The sequence below is a fragment of the Bufo gargarizans genome, chromosome 6 (assembly GCF_014858855.1).
Source record: "Bufo gargarizans isolate SCDJY-AF-19 chromosome 6, ASM1485885v1, whole genome shotgun sequence".
In the NCBI taxonomy this organism is placed as follows: domain Eukaryota; kingdom Metazoa; phylum Chordata; class Amphibia; order Anura; family Bufonidae; genus Bufo; species Bufo gargarizans.
In genome coordinates, this window is record NC_058085.1 from 255,277,915 (window position 1) to 255,300,828 (window position 22,914).

The following is a 22,914-nucleotide window of genomic DNA, read 5'->3' on the forward strand; positions in this document are numbered from 1 at the left end:
CCATTACACCTAGAGGCTCTGCTCTCTCTGCAATTGCCACAACTTATCCACTTTGATTGACAGGGCCAGGCAGGCGTGATCACGTTTTCACTGCCTGGCTTATTTGCATGTATGTAAACTTCATTTTTCTCAGCAATGCGGGCACATATGAACATGGGACCAACACAGATGTCTTCAGCTGCCAAGTGCACATGTAACAGGTCAGCCAGTGTCATAGGTACAGAACTGCTGACAGATGCCTCTCTTCTGGAGCATCTATTCTTATGAATGTATGTTGTGCCATTCAGTTTTTATTCTTGCTAGACGTTATCAATGAATACCGAAGGTCAAGATATGTGTTAACAGTTGGACAGTCGGACACTGGCAGCACTGATTGGATAGTACCCAGCTGCATGGACACACCCGTAACTGGTAGCAACCATCTGGACCTTCATTGCAAACTACTAAGGCTACTTTCACAGTTACGTTGTTATTTTCCGATATTGAGATTCCGGTAGAGGATCTCAAGTTTAGTCCACTCCTCATGCATTCTGAATAGAAAGAGATCCGTTCAGGATGCATCAGGACGTTGTCAGCATTTCGTTTTGCAAGGTGTGGTTTTGTGTCTGGTCATAAAAACAGAAAAAAACAGAACCGGCACAAAAAATAATGTAAGCTAATGGTAACGGATCCGTTTTTTAGGAGACTAAAATACCGGATGCCATTGACTTTCAATGTATTTAGTGACAGATCCATTTTTTTTCCTGTTTTGATTTGACACGACTACATCCTAACGAAACGGATGCATCCTGATGTGCAAAATCAAAACGGATCAGTTTAATTCCGGTGTTGAGATTCTGTGCCGGATCTCAATACCGGGATTAACGATGCAAGTGTGAGTGTAGCCTTCCAGCAGGAATAATAAAGGAATGACACAAGACATCCAGAATTGTTATTACAGGGGGAATGCAAGTAGCTACTACAACAGACATGTCAGGAGAGGGGACAGGTCCTCTTTAACTGACAACATTTCCCCAAACTTTTCATTCATTTGCTCCCTGACAGGCGGTGCAGTTTGACGTATATTTTATTCCCCAGTATGGTTTTGAAAATGACTTTTGATTATCTGTATATGTTTTCAGAACGGCAGCCGAGACCATTCAAAAACTGCAGTTCCAGAAACCGTTAATGCTTCACAATGGGAATTTTGTACTGTAAAATTCTGGACTTCAGCCTAGAAAACCATTAGGAAAAAAAAAAGTTTCAGACCAGCATAACATACATATGTATGGATCACCTTCTGTTTTACTGGGCTAACCGAAAGCAATGTAACGCTTGTTTCACTTTTCCCCAATAAAACGGCTCACATTACACTTGTGAAGAGATTGGCGTCTTCCAAGCTAATTAATACGGGTTCCCTTCCACCTCAGAATTTTCCACGCAGGGTTATCCTGGCGACACTTTGTCTGTAGAGCCTATAAAGAGAGTGTGCAGCATTAGTCTCACTTGTTGACAATGTGCTTGAGGCACAAAAGGCCGGGTGAGGAAGGAGCAGCGTGTGGAGCACTGCAGAGCCGTGCGCTGCTACAAAGGACTTCAAGGGTCTGCCTTATGTCACTCTTCAATTAGACTCCTGCTAACAGCACTTTGCTACAGAGACAGTTTCCATGTAGTGTTTCTAGTCCTCCTTCTAAAGGGGCGCTGTGTCTATCGATTGGGGTGTGTGGGGGTGTTACTGCTTAGGCCTCTTTCACACGGGCGAGATTTCCGCGCATTGCACCCGCACTGAATCCGGACCCATTCATTTCTATGGGGCTGTGCACTTGAGCGGTGATTTTCACGCATCACTTGAGTGTTGTGTGAAAATCGCAGCATGCTCTATATTGTGCATTTTTCACGCAACGCAGGTCTCATAGAAGTGAACGGGGCTGCGTAAAAATCGCAAGCAAGTGCGGATACGGTGCAATTTTCACGTATGGTTGCTAGGAGACGATCAGGATGGGGACCCGATCATTATTATTTTCCCTTATAACATGGTCATAAGGGAAAATAATAGCATTCCTAATACAGAATGCTTAGTGATGAAGGGGTTAAAAAAATTTAAATAATAATTTAACTCACCTCATCCACTTGTTTGCGCAGCCCGGCTTCTCTTCTGTCTTCTTTTTTGATGCCCAGGAGGAAAAGGACCTGTGGAGACGTCACTGCTCTCATCACATGGTCCGTCACATGATCTATCACCATGGTGATAGATTATGTGATGGACCATGTGATGAGTGCAGTGATATCATCAAAGGTCCTTTACCCAGGTCCAGAAGAAAGAAGAGGAGATCCGCTACGTGACCAAGTGGATGGTGTGAGTTAAATTTGTTTATTATTTTTAACCCCTCAATGGACATAGCATAGCGAAAAATCACCATTCCATGACAACAGCAAAGCTTGCTTCTCTGACAGCAGCTGGATTGATAATATAATAAAGGGAAGACATGCTTTCATTCTGTTAAAGGGGTCGTGTTTTATTCTGAAATGGGTTCATAGATTGTAAGCTCTTGCGAGCCCTCATTCCTCTTCTTTTAATTGTTGACTTCTTTCTTCCTATGTTATTTATGACTCATGGACCCCCTGATTATAAAGCGCTGCGGAACATGTTGGCGCTATATAAATAAAGATTACTATTATTTACAAATACAGTAAAATTCCTTAAATCCAAGAATCCAGCACAGAACAATTAGGAATATTACAGCAGATTCCCCTTATCAGTTATTTTACTTTAGAACTATATTTTAAATTTGATTACAAATATGCTCGCTGTTCCTTACTTTTATTTTTACTTTTTTGCAGTGTGCTGACATTTAAGGCCCCTTTCACACGAGCGAGTTTTCCGCGCGGGTGCAATGCGTGACGTGAAAGCATAGCACTTGCACTGAATCTTTAACCATTCATTTCAATGGGTCTGTGTACATGAGCGTTTTTTTTCACACATCAGTTCTGCTTTGCGTGAGACTCACAGCATGTTCTATAGGCTACATGCGCACGAACGTTGTTTGTTTCCGTGTCCGTTTCGTTTATTTTGCGGATAGGATGCGGACCCATTCATTTCAATCGGTCCGCAAAAAATCTGTATGACTGTTCTGTAGCCCCACAAAAAAAAAATAGAACACGTCCTATTCTTGTTCGTTTTAGGCATTGTTACAATGGATCCACAAAAAAAAATCATACATTTTTTGCGGATCCTCAATTTGCGCACCGCAATACACACACGGTCGTATGCATGTAACCATATTCTGTGTTTTTCACGCAACCTTGGCCCCATAGAAGTGAATGGGGCTTCAGTGAAAAACGCATTGCATCCGGATGTAACCTGAATGCAGTCCAGGTGCGATGCGTTTTTCACTCATGGTTGCTAGGAGATGTTGTTTGTAAACCTTCAGTTTTTTTTCACGCGCAAGAAAAACGCATCAAAACTGATTGCAGCCGCCCGGAAAAAACTGAAAAAATGAATGTAAATGCAAACAAAACTGACTGAATTTGCTTGCGAAATGTCGCGAGTTTCACTGAACGCACCCTGACACAATCAGTATAGTCCGTGTGAAAGGGGCCTAACTGTCATATGGACGCCAAAGCCAAAAGGACACTCTTTGACTCTATCGGGGTAATGTGATACATGTATCATGCACAATGGGAGCTTTCCTGCCATATATGCGGAATCGGTCCACATCTGTTATCCTGCATTCCACATGCTACGATATCGTAATATGTTATCCACTCCAAATGTTGCAGGCGAGCCATTCCAAGTGCTATCAGCAGTACTACCTCATATGCGAAAATCTGTGTCAGTGATAGGGGAGTGTCTATGTAAGTAGCTGGTGGGAGGAGCTATGAACTAGCTGGGTGAATTGGGTAAAAATGGCAATTGTGTCAGTGTTTTTTATTTTTTATGGGGTTCCTTTTGCAGTAAATATGATAATTCTATTCTGTGGGTTGATACGGTTATGGCGATACCAACTTTGTATAGTTTTTTATGTTTTACTACTTTTCAGCATAAAATCACTTTTGTGTTAAAAAATGTATTATATTTTGCATTGTCATATAAAGTCCATAGATTTTTCATTTTTTCACCAATGTAGCTGTGTTTGGGCCTGTTTTTTTGCACGACGGGCTGTAGTTTTTATTGGCATCTTTTTGGGGTACATATGACTTTTTGATCACTTATTATTTATTTTTTGTGGAGGTGACGTAACAAAAACAGCAATTCCGTTATTGTTTTCTACATTATTTTTTATGACGTTCATCGTACGGGATTAGTAACATGATATTTTTATAGATCAAGTCGTTACGGACGCGACGATGACAATTATGTGTCTTTTTTTATTTATTTAATTTTTTAATGACATAAATGAATGGATATGAGAAAAGCCAATTTTGTTTTATTTGATTTTTTATTTTTCTTACTTTTTTCACTTTTTTTACACTTTTTTATTTTATTTATCAAGACCTGTTAGGATTTTGAAGATCCAGTGGACCTGATGGCTATACAGTGCATTGCAATAGTCATCTATTGCAATGCACTGTATAGTCTGTATTACAGTTACACTAAGGTTGATCAGACCCACAGGGTCTGATCAGCCTTAAGTACATGGCATCCCGGACACCTTTGTAAGGCATCCGGTTGTCATGGCAACCATCGGCCCGCTTCCATTACAGTAGCGGCGGCCCGATGGAAGAGAGAGGGAGCTCCCTCCCTCTCAACCACATGGATGCCGCAGGCAGCTACTGACCGCGGCATCTATGGAGTTAAACGACCAAGATCAGTGCCAGCACTGATTTCGACTATAGCAGCAGTAAGTCACAGCTGGCACTCTCGGCTGATGGCGGCGGCTTCGTTCCTGAGCCACTGTCATCATAGACGGCAGACAGGATAAGGCTGCAGGGGGCATCTGGAGGACATTATGGGGGCCACTAAATTACTGGAGGCACATTGGGGGGCTTACCCGATTTCAGGCTGTGATATCCAGCGTGGATATCACAGCCTGAAATCGGCATTTTCATACTAAAGCACTGCGATTGGTTAGTCTGCAGAGACTAACCAATCGGAGCGCTTACCGGCAAGGGACCACTGCTCCGGGAGAGCAGAGACTCCGAGCTGTGACACTTTATAGTGTCACAGCCCCCTTTAAGCAGTTTGGACGTGACTGTACGTCCAAATGCAGTAAATTACTTGCGATTTGAACGTACAGTTACGTCCAAATGCATGAAGGGGTTAAAGCGCTATTCATTCCATGACGCTGTACATATGAAAAGGGGTGCACATACATAATACAGGCAATTGCTTACAATCTATAAAATTGTTGCAACCTAGTGTTCATCCTATTACTATATTCTGTAATTGTAGGAGGCGACGGCTGGACCAGTGTCTAGCTATTAACTTCCCAGCTAGATAACATTCATTGTATCCCAAGCATCACAGCACAGTTAGCAATATCCCCAGTCAGAAGGCCAAGTATGCATTGTTTGGGAGAGGAGGAATCTATGCTATACACCAGGGGTGCATAACATTTCCTGCATGGGGGCCATATTATCAGGCTCCATTCACACGTCCGCAATTCTGTTCCGCATTTTGCGGAACGGAATTGCGGACCTATTCATTTCTATGGGGCCACACTATTTGCTGCCCAGATCCGAAATTGCGGATCCGCACTTTCGGGTCGGCAATTACATTCCCGAAAAAAAAATAGAACATGTCCTATTCTTGTCTGCAATTGCAGACAAGATTAGGTATTGTCTATTATAGTGCCGGCGATGTGCAGTCCGCAAAGTGCGGAACGCACATCGCCGGTGTCCATGTTTTGCGGATCCGTGGATCCGCAAAACATATACGGATGTGTGAATGAACCCTTAGACTGAACCAATCTCAAGGACTGGAAATAAAACTTTAAGGGGTATTACCAACTGAAATACTGTATTTGTAGCATATTGAACATACAGTATATAATAAACGTCTGGTTACACTTCTACGATTTACATCTAATGGGAGAATACATGAAAGATACATGTGAGCAGCCACAGGACATAGACATACCTGTCTGTTACCAGATGGTTGGGGGCTGCACAGAATGGTATTAAGGGCTGCAGGTTGTGCACCCCTCCAAACACCCTTCTAATAATTTCCAATACCTTTCCAAAACCTCTCCAACTCCTTGCACTCCCACATCATGTGCAGTAAATGCCCGTTTGCAGGACCACATCGAGGACCTTTTGGTGAACGTGGCTATGGTCTGAGGTTTGTATGGCTAGATGAGAATAATTCTCTTGTTCGTTTAACTCATTTTACTTGTCTGGGTACATAATACTCTGGGTTGTTGGAGTGTTAACCTAGAAAAGGTCATTGCCTTTTCCTCTGGAGATTTTCATGTTTGTGTCATTGACCTGATGGTTCTCAGTAGCTACATGAGATATCTGTGGTGGTGTCTGCCATGAAGTGTGTGTTATCTTCTCTAGGTGGGAGAAGTCTCTGGCGGGCTCTGTGATATGTGGAGGTAGTCGTGTGTTTGTCATTAGTGTGAAGTGCCTAAATCACCGTATCTGGCTACTTTGTTTCAGTTACAGCGAGCGAACTGCATGTGTTATTGTGAGATGTCACGTATTCCACATGTGGTTCCATCATTTATTACATTTAGAGCATCGCCATAGTTTCTGGGGCAAATTATTCTGATGGAGGTTTACAATTTCACATGGCACTCGGTGGGAAAGTCTTCTCTAGTGCAAAACAGCATAATATGGGTAAAACGTGTAGATATCGTTACAAGGAGACACCTCACTGGTTTCCAGCTATTAATCATGGGGTACGGGCAGATGGACAGTATTTGGCTTGTCCCACGAACAGCTAGATCATAGGAATAAAAAAATAATAATCAGAAACACTAAACACTAATGGTATCCCAAATATAAGCTGGTGATGGAAAAACTAGTACTAGAGTCACTCAGCTTCCAATGACCTCAGGTTACAATATTTCTAGGTCTTTCTAGGCCATTATAACTTGAAGCCACATTCAGCATTCAGTGGGACAGTTGAGATCTGCAGCATGTGTGATTGACAGGAAGGTCCAACCAATCGTTTGGGCATTTCACAAAGTGCAAGCATTAATTGTTTATCTAGTGCATCATGTACTGCTCTCTATCTGGACCAGGAGTAGTTCCTTTGAACATAGGGTGATGGTGGCTCCATTGTTTTTCTGGTACACTGGGGGGAATTTATGAAACTTGGCACTCTACAGTGTTGGCTTCAAAAAGCATGCAGAATAGGGTTTTGTAACACTTTGGCCTTTTTTGCATCACAATTTTGCAACTTTTACAATTGTTTTTCAAAAAATGGGTGCGAAACTGGGCATGGTTAGCCTGTCAATCTGAATTAACCCCTTAAGGAACACCTGCAGTGTTTCTCAAAGCTGTTTTAGAGCAAGCTCAGCACTGTGAGCACTTCGGATCTATGGATGAACAGTATCTAACAGCTCCTGTTCTTAGAGCAGCATTTTGCTCTACAGCCAGGATTGGAGGTAGCTCCAATCCCAACTGTTACCTTTTTGATTTCCAAAGTCTGTGACCCTAGCATGATCAGTGGGGATTTCTCCCTCTGATTGGGTCCTAGTGATCTGATCGGAGGCTGGGTCAGCCCTGAGAACCTAGAAAGGCATGATCAGTGGGGATTTCTCCCTCTGATTGGGTCTTAGTGATCTGATCGGAGGCTGGGTCAGCCCTGAGAACCTAGAAAGGCATGATTAGTGGGGATTTCTCCCTCTGATTGGGTCCTAGTGATCTGATCGGAGGCTGGGTCAGCCCTGAGAACCTAGAAAGGCATGATCAGTGGGGATTTCTCCCTCTGATTGGGTCCTAGTGATCTGATCGGAGGCTGGGTCAGCCCTGAGAACCTAGAAAGGATTGTAAGATCAGTAATCTTGCTGTTAGGGCACAACAGTGTTGCCCTAACCACAGCCTGTGCCATAGAGACCTAGGGGGGTCATTTACTAAGCTAAAATATGCCTAAATTAGGCATACTTCTGGCACAAATGGCCGTTAGTTGCGCCGCTATCTGTGACTTCTCCCCGCTCACGCCATGTCTAAAATTGTGGGTGGGGAAGTGGATGGTCCAGAAGGCCTGTCTCATTCATCATTTTCTACGCCTGTTTTAGGCGTAGAAAATGGTCTAAATGGAATACAGCTCGGAAGTTGTCTTACAGTTAGAAATGGCGCTGGATGCACCAAAGTCATAGAGAGGCCGGCGCCTCTTCATAACTCCACTGGATCCACCGCCAGCTTAAGGCTTTATTAAGACCGGAGTCTAAAACGCCGGTCTTAATAAATATGCCACATAGAGCTTAATGTATTAGGCTGGTTTCACACTAGCATTACAGAGCTACAGCAGGCTATTCTACGTTGAGATTTAGCTATAAATATGCGCAAAAAAAGTATTATTAATTAAAAACTGTTAGAATACAATAATAATAAAGTGCAAGTGCAGCAATATTCACTTTGTGTGTTTACTCATCATGCTCACTTATTGTTTAGCTCTCATATTGTTGCAATTGCACTTTATCATTATTGTATTTAAATATGTTTATATTTATTTAATTATTAATTATTTAAGGCCTGAACTGGTAACAGTGGTCTACCTGCCATGAAGGCAGACCATGCAACTACTATGGTGGAGGTTTGGGGGTTGGTGCTGATCCACTTCTTGTGTTCCTGATATGTAAAACACTGCATTTCCATGCATCATCCACTGGGGGAGCTCAGTGGAGAGAGATGTTATAGCTTCCAAAGCCCTCAGTGCTAACTGTATAAATTCCTAAACACTTAGCTCCCCCTAGTGGTGGCTGCAGGCAGCCCGTTTTATAATATTCTATGTGAGCAGAAGCAGATTTATTCATGTATTTATGCCACTTGTGTGGTATAAATGCATTGAGTAATGTGGTTTTAGGTCCTGTAGTTAATAAAGTGTATGAGGCGGAGAGCAAATTTTTTATTACTTTTTTTTATTTAAATTTTCTTCCACTTAATAATAAAATAAATTGTAACTTTGTTAGAAATCTGTAATGTTGCCCTTTGCATTCAGAGTTGCATGGGAGTGTTTGAGGCACGTTTACTGGGAAATTGGGTGTGTGGGGGCTCATACTATGTTTTGCTGTGGGATCTTTGTGTGTTAGTCACTGGTGGTCAGACTGACACAGGACGTGGCTGCCTACAATGGAAGGGTTTAATGTAGCTGAGCTGTGAAGAAACAAATTAGAGTGCTAGAATATTGCTAGCATTTTATGTGAACAATTCTGGAATATGAAACATTGCAGAGAAGTCTGTTCCTGCTTTTACTAAAATTTTTATGCAGGAAAGTGTTAATCCATAAATCCAGCAATAAATGAACTGATATTTTAGGTACACTGGTTCCTGACTGCAGCCTTCATGTAAGATCCAATGTGACAACTTTTTTATTGTAGAAATCAGCTGCTTTTCCAGCATTAGCTATAAGTGTGACATGTAATATTTCCTGTGTAGGATCCCAATGTGTAATGGTGAGGAGCGAGGAGGTTTCATCTTCCAGAGGCTTGCTTCACGCCTGTGAAATGTGCAAGAAATGCTATACTTCTGGGTGTACAGTCAGTGGGGCTTATTTAACCCTTGACAGAGCCAGACACCTCCACCTGTAGCTTGGTTGAACATTCCACTAACCAAGACGACTTACTCCTTCCCAATCTGAATACATTTCACCCCCAAACGAGAAACATTGTCAGTAATTGCAAGCCTCTAAATCGTTAAAAAGTTGTTTTAGCCGTTTCATAGCCTTAGGCTACTTTCACACTAGCGTTTCTATTTTCCGGTAATGAGATCCATCATAGGCCTCTTTCACACGGGCGAGATTTCCGTGCGGGTGCAATGCGTGAGTTTAATGTGTGAGTTGAAAAGGGGTAAAAAAAAATATTTTTTTATTTAACTCACCTTAATCCACTTATTCGCGCAGCCTGGCTTCTCTTCTTTCTTCTTCTTTGCTGTGCAGGAGGAAAAGGACCTGTGGTGATGGATCATGTGATGCGCGCAGTGATGTCAACAAAGGTCCTTTACCCAGCCCTATTTTACTAAGCATTCTGTATTAAGAATGCTATTATTTTCCCTTATAAATAATACAATCTGCACAACACCTAACCCAAACCCAAACTTCTGTGAAGAAGTTCGGGTTTGGGTACCAAACATGCAGATTTTTCTCACGCGAGTGCAAAACGTATTAAAATGTTTTGCACTTGCGTGGAAAAATCACGCTTTTTCCCGTGATGCACCTGCATCTTATCCGGCCCAAATCCATGACGCCCATGTGAAAGAGGCCATAGGGTCTCAATACCGTAAAAAAAATGCTTCTGTTTTGTCCCCATTCATTGTCAATGGGGATAAAACGTAACTGAACAAAAAGGAATGCTCCAAAATGAATTTTGTTCCATTTGGTTGTGTTCTCATACCAGAGAGCAAACCGCAGCATGCTCCGGTTTTCTCTCCATCATGGGATGCGGAGCAAAACGGATCCGTCATGACCCACAATGCAAGTCAAAGGGGACGGATGTGTTTTCTCTAACATAATAGAAAACGGATCCGTCCCCCATTGACTTTCAGTGGAGTTCATGATGGATCCATCATTGCTATGTTAAAGATAATACAACCAGATCTGTTCATAACGGATGCAGATGGTTGTATTATCAGTAAGGCCTCATGCACACAACAGTATTTTTTTGCGGTCCGCAAAAAGGAGTTCCGTTATCCGTTTCCGTTCTTGTTTCCGTGTGTCTTTCTTTATTTTTGGAGGATCTCCAGACATGAAAGAAAGTTAAAAAAAATCTAAGTCAAGTTTTCCATGCAATAGGAAAATACGGACGCGGACGCGGCTGACAATCTTGTGTGCCTCCGCATTTTTTCACGGACCCATTGACTTGAATGGGTCCGCGAACCATTTTCCGTGAAAAAAATAGGACAGGTTATATTTTTTTGACGGACTGAAACCACGGATCACGGACGCGGATGACAAACGGTGCATTAGCCGAGTTTTCAACGGACCCATTGAAAGTCAATGGATCTGCAGAAAATCACGAAAAACAGAACAACGGACATGGAATGAAACAACGGTCGTGTGCATGAGGCCTAACAGAAGAGTTTTTGCTGAGCCCTGCCTCATGCAAACGACCATTGTGTGCATCCGCGTCCGTTCCGTAATTTTTCACAGTTTAGCAAAGGTCCCATTAATTTCTATGGAGCTGTGAAAAAAAAAAGATAGTCCTCAGTTTTTTCTCCGCGTCTGTGATCCGTGATTTCAGTCCGTCAAAAAAATATAACCTGTCCTATTCTTGTCAGTGGAAAATTGAGGACGGACCCATTCAAGTCAATGGGTCCGTCAAAAAAAACTGATGCACAACTGGTATGTCATCCGTGTCCGTTTTTTTCTACAAGACCTTGGTGCAATAAAATTACTCTTTTCATTAACCTTCCTTTTTTTCCCCGTCAGACAAAAAAAAAGGAAGACACAAGGAAACACAACTGAAGCAAAATCGGACACGGACCGCTGAAGCCAAATCACTGACAGTGAAAAAACACTGTCGTGTGCATGAGGCCTTAAGCTGTTTCCTGAAAAACTGGGTTTCAACCACTATGGAGGCAATTACGGCTCCACAGGGTTGTCATCTAGCTTGCTGTCACCCCTTAGTAGGAAACCTGCCTAGTTATGCAGTGGGGCACAATCAGGAGTCAGGGCATGTGATTGCAGTGGTATTTTATTATGGAGGAGGCGTATTATGGAGGAATGCTCTGTATGGCCTCATGCACACGACAGTTGGATAGGATGTGGACCCATTCATTTCAATAGGTCAGCAAAAAAATGCTGATAGTTCATCCGTTTGTGTTCCGCGTCCATTGTTCGTGTTTCCCTTCAGCAAAAAAAATAGTGCATGTCCTTCTTTTTTTACATTTGCGGACAAGGATAGGCATTTATTACAAGGGATCTGTGGAAAAAAAACGGATCCTCAAAAAAAAAAAAAGGATGCCGCATCAGTTTTTTTTAGCGGACTGCAAAAAAACAACTGTCGTGTGCATGAGGCCTATAGCAGGTGTATTTTGCTCCTGCATTCTCATTCTCCAGTGCTGGTCTTAGTACTATGTCGGAAATTTAGCATTGCAGTATTTTTTTCTGCAAAAAATCGGACTTTTTGGAATTTCCCAGTAGTGGCCAGGGCCTAGTGGAAGAGGCAAGTCATCCTCAAGACCAACACATTTATCCTAAATTGGATGTAGCTGGTGTAGATTTCAGTTTGCGGCGCATGGACAACCCAAGAGTCGTGCAGTTCTAATATAAGTTTGCTACATCTTACCCCATTTTACTGGTCCTGGAGCTGAGCGTCAATATGTTATCTCATGCCTAACGTCAATGGTGCACATGTGGGGAAGCATGTGTAGGGTTCCCAAGGGAGATTAGTGGCTCCAAAAACACTGGTCATGTAACCCTTGTTGTACTGCGGGGGGTCATTTATATAGAGCATTCTCTGCATTGTCGTGAAGGGACGGGTTAATAGCCATAAGCGGCTCCAGCTGTATTCTTGGTGCCTTCCAGCCTTATACAAGCTGCTTTATAATTCCTTGTCCCCTATCTGGAATCCATTATATTATGCAAGGCCAGGAGCTGTGTGGATGATTTATATACAGGTTATGGTATTTCGACAATGTACAACTCTCTTCTGAAAGCTTCCAGTGCATTGCTGGTGACGTGTGCGCAAATGGTACCTGTCATATTGTTATTCCATTGGGAGTAGAAGTGTTTTGCACATTTCCTATTGGTCATGTACTAATACATGGACATTGGGATCTAGACATTTTATGCTTTTTTCTTCTAATTTTGGTTCTGGCTTTCTTTACCATCACTCATCTATAAAGGGTTTTTAAGATCTATGCTTGCTGCCAGCAAATAGGATAATTCTTTGTTTACACCCAAGTGTATAAAACTTAGGGCTCATGCACACGAACGTATATTCTTTCCGTGTCCGTTCCGTTTTTTTTTGCGGACTGTATACAGAACCATTCATTTCAATGGGTCCGCAAAAAAAAATGAAGTTACTCCGGGTGCATTATGTTTCCGTATGTCCGTATTTACGTACCCCCAAAAAATAGAACATGTCCTGTTATTATCCGCATTACGGACAAGGATAGTACTGTTCTATCCGGGGCCAGCTGCTCCGTTCCGCAAAATACGGAATGCACACGGACGTCATCCGTATTTTTTGAGCATCCGTTTTTTGCGGACCGCAAAATACATACGGTCATGTGCATGAGCCCTTATAGTCAACTGTGAACTAAACAACCTGGACCCACAATGATAGATTTCAGGACAGGAGGGATGTGTGCTGCTGATCTGTTCAACCCAAAAAGGATTGTCTAGACTGGAAAAATTAGTAAATGCAGAAAAGGAGAAAAAAAACTAAAAACACTATGCCAAATAATTTACGGATCAAATTTATTTTTAATAGAACTTGAATCACATTAAAGGGGTTTACTATATGATGGCTTATTTTCATTTTTACGTTTAACAATGGAATTAACACTAATCATTTAGCGATTCCTTCCATGGCTTCTGTATCACGGCAGAACTGGACAGTTTTGTGTGAAGTTCCTTATGGGGTCGGTACTGACAGATTGGTTGTCACCCAATTAAATAAGATGAATAAGGGTTTTATAAAAAAAAAAAAAATTTAAAATAATTCACTGCAATCTATAACGATAAATGTATCTTAGTTTTCCTGCTGCAAGAATTCATTTTCTTGGAGGAACCTTCCTTTGAAGTCTTGTGAGTTAATGTGGCACAAGGTAGTTGTGATGGGCAGCCGTAGATATTTTCCCTCTAAGGGTCCAGTTGCAGACTTGAGAAAATTCACGGTGCCCCAATCTAATCCCACCAGGGTGACGAGCAATACCACCCAGCTTGGTTCTCTGTAGAAGTCAAGGCAACAAATCCAGGCTCAATAAACCATAAGGCTGTAGAAACACAGCCCCCGCTTCGGGAGCATGAATGGACTGTTTGAGTATTTCACGTGTACTGTACAAATATACAGTTATTAGACAGCAGAAAGTGCGCTGGCGAGCGAGGTAGACCACAGCTGCAGCAGAACCCAGCGCAGGACGATGCTCTCAATCAACTTATCATTAGTGTGCTGCACCTGCAAGGCCTGATTATCATGTATGGTGACGCGGGTGGTGCTCCCCTCAGCTGAGAGAATGGGGTCACTCCTCATCCCAAAACCAGCCAGCAGGACACCATGAAACTCCTTTCTATCTATTTCCTCCATGCAGGCCTTTCTGCAAGGTGGGAGGCCCAGTTCTGTAACATTTCCACAATCTGATATTATCCTGGGAGGAAGGGAGGTAATGGAGCAGTACGAAGGAAGGCCCAGCCAATAAACTGCTCACGGAGTCCCCCAAATGTATTATTATTATTGCTGAGAAAGAACTGGTTCTTGTCCAGCTCAGATTGAAAACACACACAGTCTCCCCGCAGCCAACCAGGAAAACCTAATATAGACATTAGTCTAAACTGTTGCTCTAATTCCTGATGTAGCAGCTTCTTAGCGTCCTATGTATCCCGTGGTGAGGGGCATGTGTAATGTGAGAGCAGGCAACTTTATATTCCCTAAGATCTGCTGAAGCCTGCGCTGCATTTTTATAAAGTTCATATCTGACATGCGAATTATGTAAATATGTAAGGTGGGGGGAGGGGAGGATGTCTCGCCTCGTTCCATGAAAGGGTGGAGAGATTTCTGTTAGGCCTTATTCACACATCCATGTCCGTTTTAAGGATGCAAAAAGTTTGATCGGTTTGCCTCTGCCGTGGTCTAAATTCAATTTTTTTATTTTTTTTTTATAGACTTTATAGTCAATGGACCAGTGATAAAACAGACTCCACGTGTATGGCAGACCATCTGTCCATGGTTGTAATATAACATCATGTAGGTGCAAAATGCAAGCAACTGCATGGTCAAAGGTACATGGTAATAGCAGAAATATTGTTAGTATGACATTGACACCAAGGGGACCCCAAGGAAAGGTGCATTAAACACTGGTCGGGAAGGTAGCGGCTTCCTGACAGTCGGCTGCTCGTTAGGTGGAAGTGAAGCTTTGCATTTACATGCAGCGATCACCTCCACAGTATGAGGACGAGCGATCACTACTATCACTCGTCTCCATACAAAATCATTGCTCCTGGGCAGAGCACAATCTGCTGCCCGGGAACCATGATTGAGGTGTCCGCACCAACGATCATCTTGTCCAATGAACGAGCGTTTCGCTTGTTCATCAGGTGATCTGCGGCGCCTTTAGACAGGAAGATTATTGGGAACCAGCGTTCATAGGAACATTCGTTCCTGATATTGGGATCGTGTAAATCCACCTTTAGAGTGGAAGCAAATGCCCCAGCAGTCTCATGACTCGTGCTTATCTGTAGTCCTGTCTTCTCTCCTACTTCATTGTTTGCATTTGTTCTGAAGAAGGTCCATTATTTATGGACCATTATATCGCACTGACACTTTTACCTTCCTTGGTCTCTAGAGTTCCTTCTACATACTGCTTTGGACCCCTTGCACCCTCTAGTATGGTGTGGTGGCTCTACCTCGTACAGCATGGTAAAATAGTTAACAGATTTGTTCTTTTATTTTGGGCCTCTCTCTGTTATAAGTGTTGTTTTCACACCTGCGAGCATAGAGACTCAGGGATCTATTCGTTCTCAGGATCGATGGGGTTCCCAGAGGCAGGACCCTCTACATAACTGGAATACTCCTTTAAAGCTTGCAATTAGTGTTGAACGAAGTGAGCTTCAGATGCTTCATCAAAAGTCGCTTCGTTTAAAACTTCGGAATAATACTGTACGGAGATTAGAATTTATGGGCTCCGATGAGCCAAAGTATCTTATTAGCGAAGTCACACGTGATTTTGTTGAATAACTTCAGTATTTGATTTTTAAAGTGGAAAACCACTTTAAAACTTGAAACCGAACTCAGCTTCGGTTCCGAGATAGATACTAGTTAGAACCAAAGCCGAGTTTGTTTGAGTTTTAAAGTGGTTTTTCACTTAAAAAATCAATTGCCGAAGTTATTTGACAAAGCGTGACTTCGTGAATAACTGACTTTAGCTCATCGGAGCCCATACATTCTAACGAATCTCCGCTACAGTATTATTCCGAAGTTTTGACAAATTACCGTTCGGCTGACAAATATCTATCCCGGCTTCCCTATGCACATACATGGCGGTGGCTGTATGTGTATTCTAAGGGGAGGGCGGATAAAGCGCTTTTTCTATACAGTATGGCACCCAGATTAAAGTTTGAGAATATTCCCCACACCCTCTATGTCATGCTTGCTGGGGGTAAACAAGAACATTCTTATACTCTATGAGCAAGCAGAGCTCTTGAAAATAGTGAGGAATGGGAACACAACGTATATACTGTAAGAAAGTTGCAGAAGTTTTCATTACCTCATGAATAAGAGTTATATACTTAAATCCACAAATTCCTTTCAAGTTTCCTGTAAAAACTGCAGTTTCATACATCTGTGTCTGAGCGAGACTAAGTTTCATGACTGGCACCAGCCTAGTTACATGCATATTTCTCTTTGCAGAAGCCTCTAGAGAATTGAAGTCATTTTCTTCAGTAAAGGTCTGCATCACATTACTATTGCAAATACCTCCCGGGCCCCCCTGGACAAAGTTGTTAAGTGTAATGGAGACAGTCTTAATCGCTGTCCTTCCACCTTCAAGATAAAATAAACCCTTTAAAGGGGAGCGCCAAAGAGCAACGTCACATCTCCCAAGACATCTGATACCATTGTTTTAGGGGATGTCTCCTGCTTTGTGTCACCGAGCCTATGATAAGAGCAGGGCCTTCATGTCTTTCCATGTCCCTGCACTTTCCTCCATATGGACTGCATTTTATCCTGTAATGACTGGTAGCAATTACAAGTGATTCAACAGCCAAACACTTAAATAAACATTTTTTTGCTGTCAAGAAACAACATTCTCAGATCGTTTACAACTGGTCTCATAAATTGTTTGTATAGAATATAAAAGAAAGTCACTGTCATAGTTAACCGATTAATGACCAGGACAAGTCGTAGTTCCTGGTGAGGGGGTGCGGACGGGCATACCCCCTGCATTGCGGGACCAGATGGAATTAATTGTTTGGGATTTCTGTGTCTGTGGGGGAGATCCTTTTCCTGGCATCTCACGATTCAAAGTACAGGGAGATTGATTGTTCTTTTGAAGACCTCTGCACATTATGGATAATGTTAGAAATATTACTAGTTTCTGCATTGTCTAGAAAAATGGGTACATCAGCCTGCCTTCACTGGATCATTTCAGATGTAATCGGTTCTGTAAAGTTTCATCATGTGATCTTCACTTTCAGAATTAGCAAAGATGGGGTGGATGATAGATTTCTTATGGGTGTAATATACAGTACCTACTGAGGTTATGGCATATAACATTTTACAACTTTACATTAGTACACTATAGATCTGTGGGTATGTGGCATCCACTCCCTTATCCTGTGCAGACTTATAGTATACAGTCTGTATTATACTTCAGAGCTGCATTCACTCTTCTGCTGGTGGAGTCACTGTGTACATACATCACATTGCTTATCCATTCTGTTCCTGAGTTACAACCTGTATTATACTCCAGAGCTGCATTCACTCTTCTGCTGGTGAAGTTACTGTGCACATACATTACATTGCTTATATATTCTGTTCCTAAGTTACAACCTGTATTATACTTCAGAGCTGCATTCACTCTTCTGCTGGTGGAGTCACTGTGTACATACATCACATTGCTTATCCATTCTGTTCCTGAGTTACAACCTGTATTATATTCCAAAGCTGCGCTCACAAATATGCTGGTTTCAGAGCTAAAATCTTCCAGCATACCCTTCTTGTTCAGGACTTGCCTTGATCATCTATATTGTGGGAAGTGTTGATTTCACCCCAGGTCCTGAAAGATGTCTATCTTTGTGTGTGTCACATCATTTCCCTAAGGGATTTGGCAGGAGAAATATGCAAAGAAAACGGCATTGGATTTTGCTTTTATTTTCTAACTGGTACTGTGAATTTTCATATTAGCTATTGTTAATAGTTGTTTTGCTTGTCCCCAGATGTGGCTGCCATATTATAATATGATGTTTTTGTTCCCCAGGGTCAATATTCAGAGACAGACCCATGCACATGATAGCAGTGACATGTGAAATAGTGCACATAACTATTCTCAACAGGAACGGATGATGGCATCTGTGCTGCTATAGCACCAGCCTTGCCATCTCCATACTGATCCTATCTATAGAAACATTTTACAATCGTTTTCCCATCACGTAAAATAAATATGGGAAGTAATGTAAGGCATGTTAGTTTAAATACATTCTTGGTATACTTTTCCTGTGGGGTATGTTGGTCTTAGGGGGGAGCGCAGACTCTGGTGGTGATTTGCTAATATACCGTTTTGGCCAAAGGTTTTGAGACTAACTCAAAGTTTTCTCCCTCAGTTTTAATGATGGCAATTTGCATTTACTCGAAATTGTTATGAAAAGTGATCAGATGAATTGCAATTAATTGCAAAGCCATGAAAATGAACTAAATCACAAAAACCTGATTTCCACTGCATTTCAGCCATGCCACAAAATGACCTGCTAACATCATTTCAGTGATCTTCTCGTTAGCTCAGGAAAACGTGTTGCCTGTAGGAAACACACACAAACACAGGGAGAACATAAAAACTGCATGCGGATGTTGTACTTGGTGGGATTTGAACCCAGGAGCCACCATGCTGCCCACAAATTATTTTTCGGCCATAACTTTTAGTGTAAACATTTTACAGGTCTTGTTGGGATTTGAACCCCAAACCTTCTGTATAGTAGCCTTATCCCCTTCTCTATAGGGAAGGGCTTGAAACCATTGTTTTCTGTTAACTATGGTAAACTCAAAGGAAACACGTACAGTCATAACTTCTTTGCATTACGAGCTTCACAAGCAAGGACATTGCTGCTTATAAGGTTCCACCTAAATCAACCATTTATCAGATCTTTAAGAACATCATGTAAAGATGTTAATTTGCTTTGAAGAAGGCTTCAGCACACCCAAGAAAGAGCAGCAAGTGCCAGGACCATCTCTTAAAGAAGATTCAGCTATGGAATTGCGACCGACGCGAGCAACGGCCATGGGTCCTTTAAAGCAAATGTTTTTTGTGATGCCAGTTGCAGTGAAGCAACATGGGCACAGGTCCCCTTTTTAGTGATACTGTGGTCTATGGTACCCAGGTGCAGGAATGCCAGAGTGGTGTAGGGTAGTCTATAATGTCCCTTAATGTTGGTGCACGTGTCTCGGTGTTCCTACCTGGATACGCTGGAACCCAGGCATTATCGTCCGAAGCAGAGCAAATAGGGTGAATAATTGAGGGATTTGAAGAAATAAATTGAGTCCAGACCTTGTGATGAAGTTCAATGACAGCTTTACTTAAATAAACAGTTCTCCAAACAATTTACAGCATTTGTCTTGGTTCCCAGCAGGAGTTAAAACTGGCAGGCAAATTCCTCTGTGCTACATCTGTTGCTCTCTGGCTCTGCTGTACTGACAGGCTTAAATAGAGTCTCTGTTTCTGCAGGATGCTGCAACTTCTCTCTGTAGTCTGACTCTGGCTTAATTCAGGGAAAACTGCTCCTGACTTCAGAGGCTCCAAGCTGTGGCCTCCACATCCGGCAGAGCTGAAGGTGCTCTAGCTAGCCTAGACAAGGCACTGTCACGATGGTGTCAAGAGCCACGCCTGACTCCGTTGTACCCGGGGTCAGGAGGTCGCAGCGGTTGGCTGCACGCTCTATGTCAGATAGGGAAGTTTCCTTATTGTAGCTTTCTGGGTTTGCTTTACAAACCCTTTTGGCTCACTCAGGGATCCGTAGCTCCTTCTCTCAGCTGTTCCTTGTCCAGCACTCCCAATCCTCCTTATATTCCCCTCTCACACTTCTCTGGTTGCCAGATATAGAGCTTCCTGCCTGGACATCTATTCTGACCCACTGGAGCTGTGTTGCTGCGTTCTCTGAGTGTTGCCTTAGAACGCTACCCTCCGGATCCCTGTTGGACCTTTGTGGACAATTGTTGCCGTCCACCTGGGTGTTTGTGTTTGTCTGTCCTCTCCCTGGTGTTTCCCTCTTAGTGCAGTGGTGAGGACTAGCGATCCCACCGGCCCGTTCATTATCTAGGGCTCATTTCAGGGAAAGCCAGGGTTTAGGCACGTGATCGCCGCACGGGTGAGGAACCCGTCTAGGGACGTCAGGGCAGTCAGGTGCCAGCTGCAAGGTGAGTTAGGGGTCACCACCTTTCCCTCTCCCTTGGGCAGGGCTTTCCCTGTTTTCCTCCCTGTGCGTGTTGCCGGTCATTACATTATATCTGGCCTCGGCAGGTTTGTGGTAATATACCTAGATGATATCTTAATTTATTCGTCTGATCTGAGAACACATGAGGAGCATGTCAGACAAGTACTACAGGTCCTACGGATGAATGAATTATATGCTAAAATTGAAAAATGTGTTTTTGCCGTTCAGGAGATACAATTCCTAGGTTATTATTTATCTGCGTCAGGTTTCCGTATGGATCCTAGGAAGGTCCAGGCAATTTTGGATTGGGATCTTCCTGAGAACCTCAAAGCACTACAACGGTTCTTGGGCTTCGTGAATTTCTATAGGAAATTCATTAAAAATTATTCGGTGATCGTAAAACCCCTTACTGACATGACTAGGAAGGGGACTGATTTTTCTAAATGGTCTGACGCCGCTAAAGTTGCTTTTTCCTCTCTAAAAGAGAGGTTTACCTCAGCACCTGTACTAGTCCAACCTGATGTCTCTCAGCCTTTTATTGTTGAAGTCGATGCATCAGAGGTGGGAGTGGGGGCTGTACTGTCTCAGGGTCCGTCTCCTGGCAAATGGCGTCCTTGTGCTTTCTTTTCTAAAAAACTATCTGCAGCAGAACAGAACTACGATATTGGCAATAGGGAACTGTTAGCTATTAAACTTGCGTTTGAGGAGTGGCGTCACTTTTTAGAGGGGGCAGTCCACCCCGTCACTGTGTTTACGGACCACAAAAATCTGCTGTACCTCGAATCAGCTAAGCGTCTCACCCCTAGACAGGCTAGGTGGTCTCTAATTTTTACCAGGTTTAACTTTGTGATTACCTATCGTCCTGGGGTAAAGAATACCAAGGCTGATGCACTATCTCGTTGTTTCCCTGGAGGGGGTAATGTGAGTGATCCGGTACCCATTCTACAAAGAGGAGTGGTTGTCTCTGCGGTACACTCTGCTTTGGAGGGGAAGGTGTTAGAGGCCCAGGGGGACGCCCCGGTCTCTTGCCCCTCAGAGAAATTGTTTGTACCGTTGAACCTACGTCTCGAATTATTAAAGGAACATCATAATTCGGCACTTGCTGGGCACCCGGGTAGTAAAGCAACCTTAGAGCTATTGTCTCGTCGTTTTTGGTGGCCAAGGTTGCGTCAGGATGTATTGGATTTTGTGTCTTCTTGTTCTACCTGTGCGCGCGCAAAAGTTTCACATACACGTCCTGCAGGGTCTCTATTACCACTCGTCATTCCCAATAGACCATGGACACATCTGTCTATGGATTTTATCACTGACTTACCTGTGTCTGCGGGTAAAACAGTGATTTTGGTAGTAGTGGACAGGTTTAGCAAAATGGCACACTTTATTGCGTTACCCGCACTACCTAATGCTAAAACTCTTGCTCAGGTATTCGTCAGTGAGATCGTGAAGCTTCACGGGGTCCCCTCCGATGTTGTTTCGGATCGGGGAACCCAGTTTATTTCTAAATTTTGGAAAGCTTTTTGTTCCCGTTTGGGGGTTCACTTGTCCTTTTCCTCAGCTTTCCATCCTCAGTCGAATGGACAGACTGAGCGTACCAACCAAAACCTGGAGACATATCTAAGATGTTTTGTGTCTGAAAACCAAGAGTTGTGGTCGTCATATTTACCGTTAGCTGAGTTTGCCATAAATAATCGCCGTCAGGAATCCACTGGCAAGTCACCATTTCTTGGTGCATATGGTTTTCATCCCCAATTCTGTACTTTCAAAGAGGGGGGTCTTCTGGGGTTCCCGAAGAGGAACGGTTTTCGTCATCTCTTTCATCAGTATGGCAGAAGGTGCAAGCTAACTTGAAAAATATGGGAGGTAAATACAAATGCATGGCTGATAAGAGACGGTCGCCAGGTCCGGACCTAGGAGTGAATGACTATGTGTGGTTGTCTACTAGGAATATCAAGTTGAAGGTTCCCTCTTGGAAACTGGGTCCTAGGTTTATTGGTCCTTACAAGATTGTAGCCATCATCAACCCCGTGGCTTTTCGCCTGGAGTTACCTCAGACTTTTAAAATCCATAATGTCTTTCATAAGTCGTTACTCAAAAAATATGTTCCACCTCTAGAACCGTCACCGCTGCCACCCCCTCCTGTTGTCGTGGATAGTAGTTTGGAATTTCAGATATCCAAAATTGTTAATTCTCGTCGGGTCCGCCGCTCTCTCCAATATCTGGTGCACTGGAGAGGTTACGGTCCCGAGGAAAGAATGTGGGTTCCTGCGTCTGAGGTAAACGCCGACAGGCTAGTTCAGATTTTTCATGCCTCTCATCCTGAGAGACCTGGTCCTGAGTGTCCGGAGGCCCCTCGTAGAGAGGGGGGTACTGTCACGAGGGTGTCAAGAGCCACGCCTGACTCCGTTGTACCCGGGGTCAGGAGGTCGCAGCGGTTGGCTGCACGCTCTATGTCAGATAGGGAAGTTTCCTTATTGTAGCTTTCTGGGTTTGCTTTACAAACCCTTTTGGCTCACTCAGGGATCCGTAGC

At 43.1% G+C, this 22,914-nt stretch overlaps 1 long non-coding RNA gene across 1 annotated transcript in view; it reads right to left on the bottom strand.

Annotated features, from left to right (window-relative positions):
* Nucleotides 1-1,268: 1,268 nt before the first annotated feature.
* Nucleotides 1,269-22,914, bottom strand: part of LOC122939992 — a 41,970-nt gene continuing 20,324 nt past the window's right edge. The window contains exon 3 of the long non-coding RNA XR_006390221.1: nt 1,269-1,454. This is a non-coding gene — a long non-coding RNA (uncharacterized LOC122939992). The remainder of the gene's footprint in view (nt 1,455-22,914) is intronic.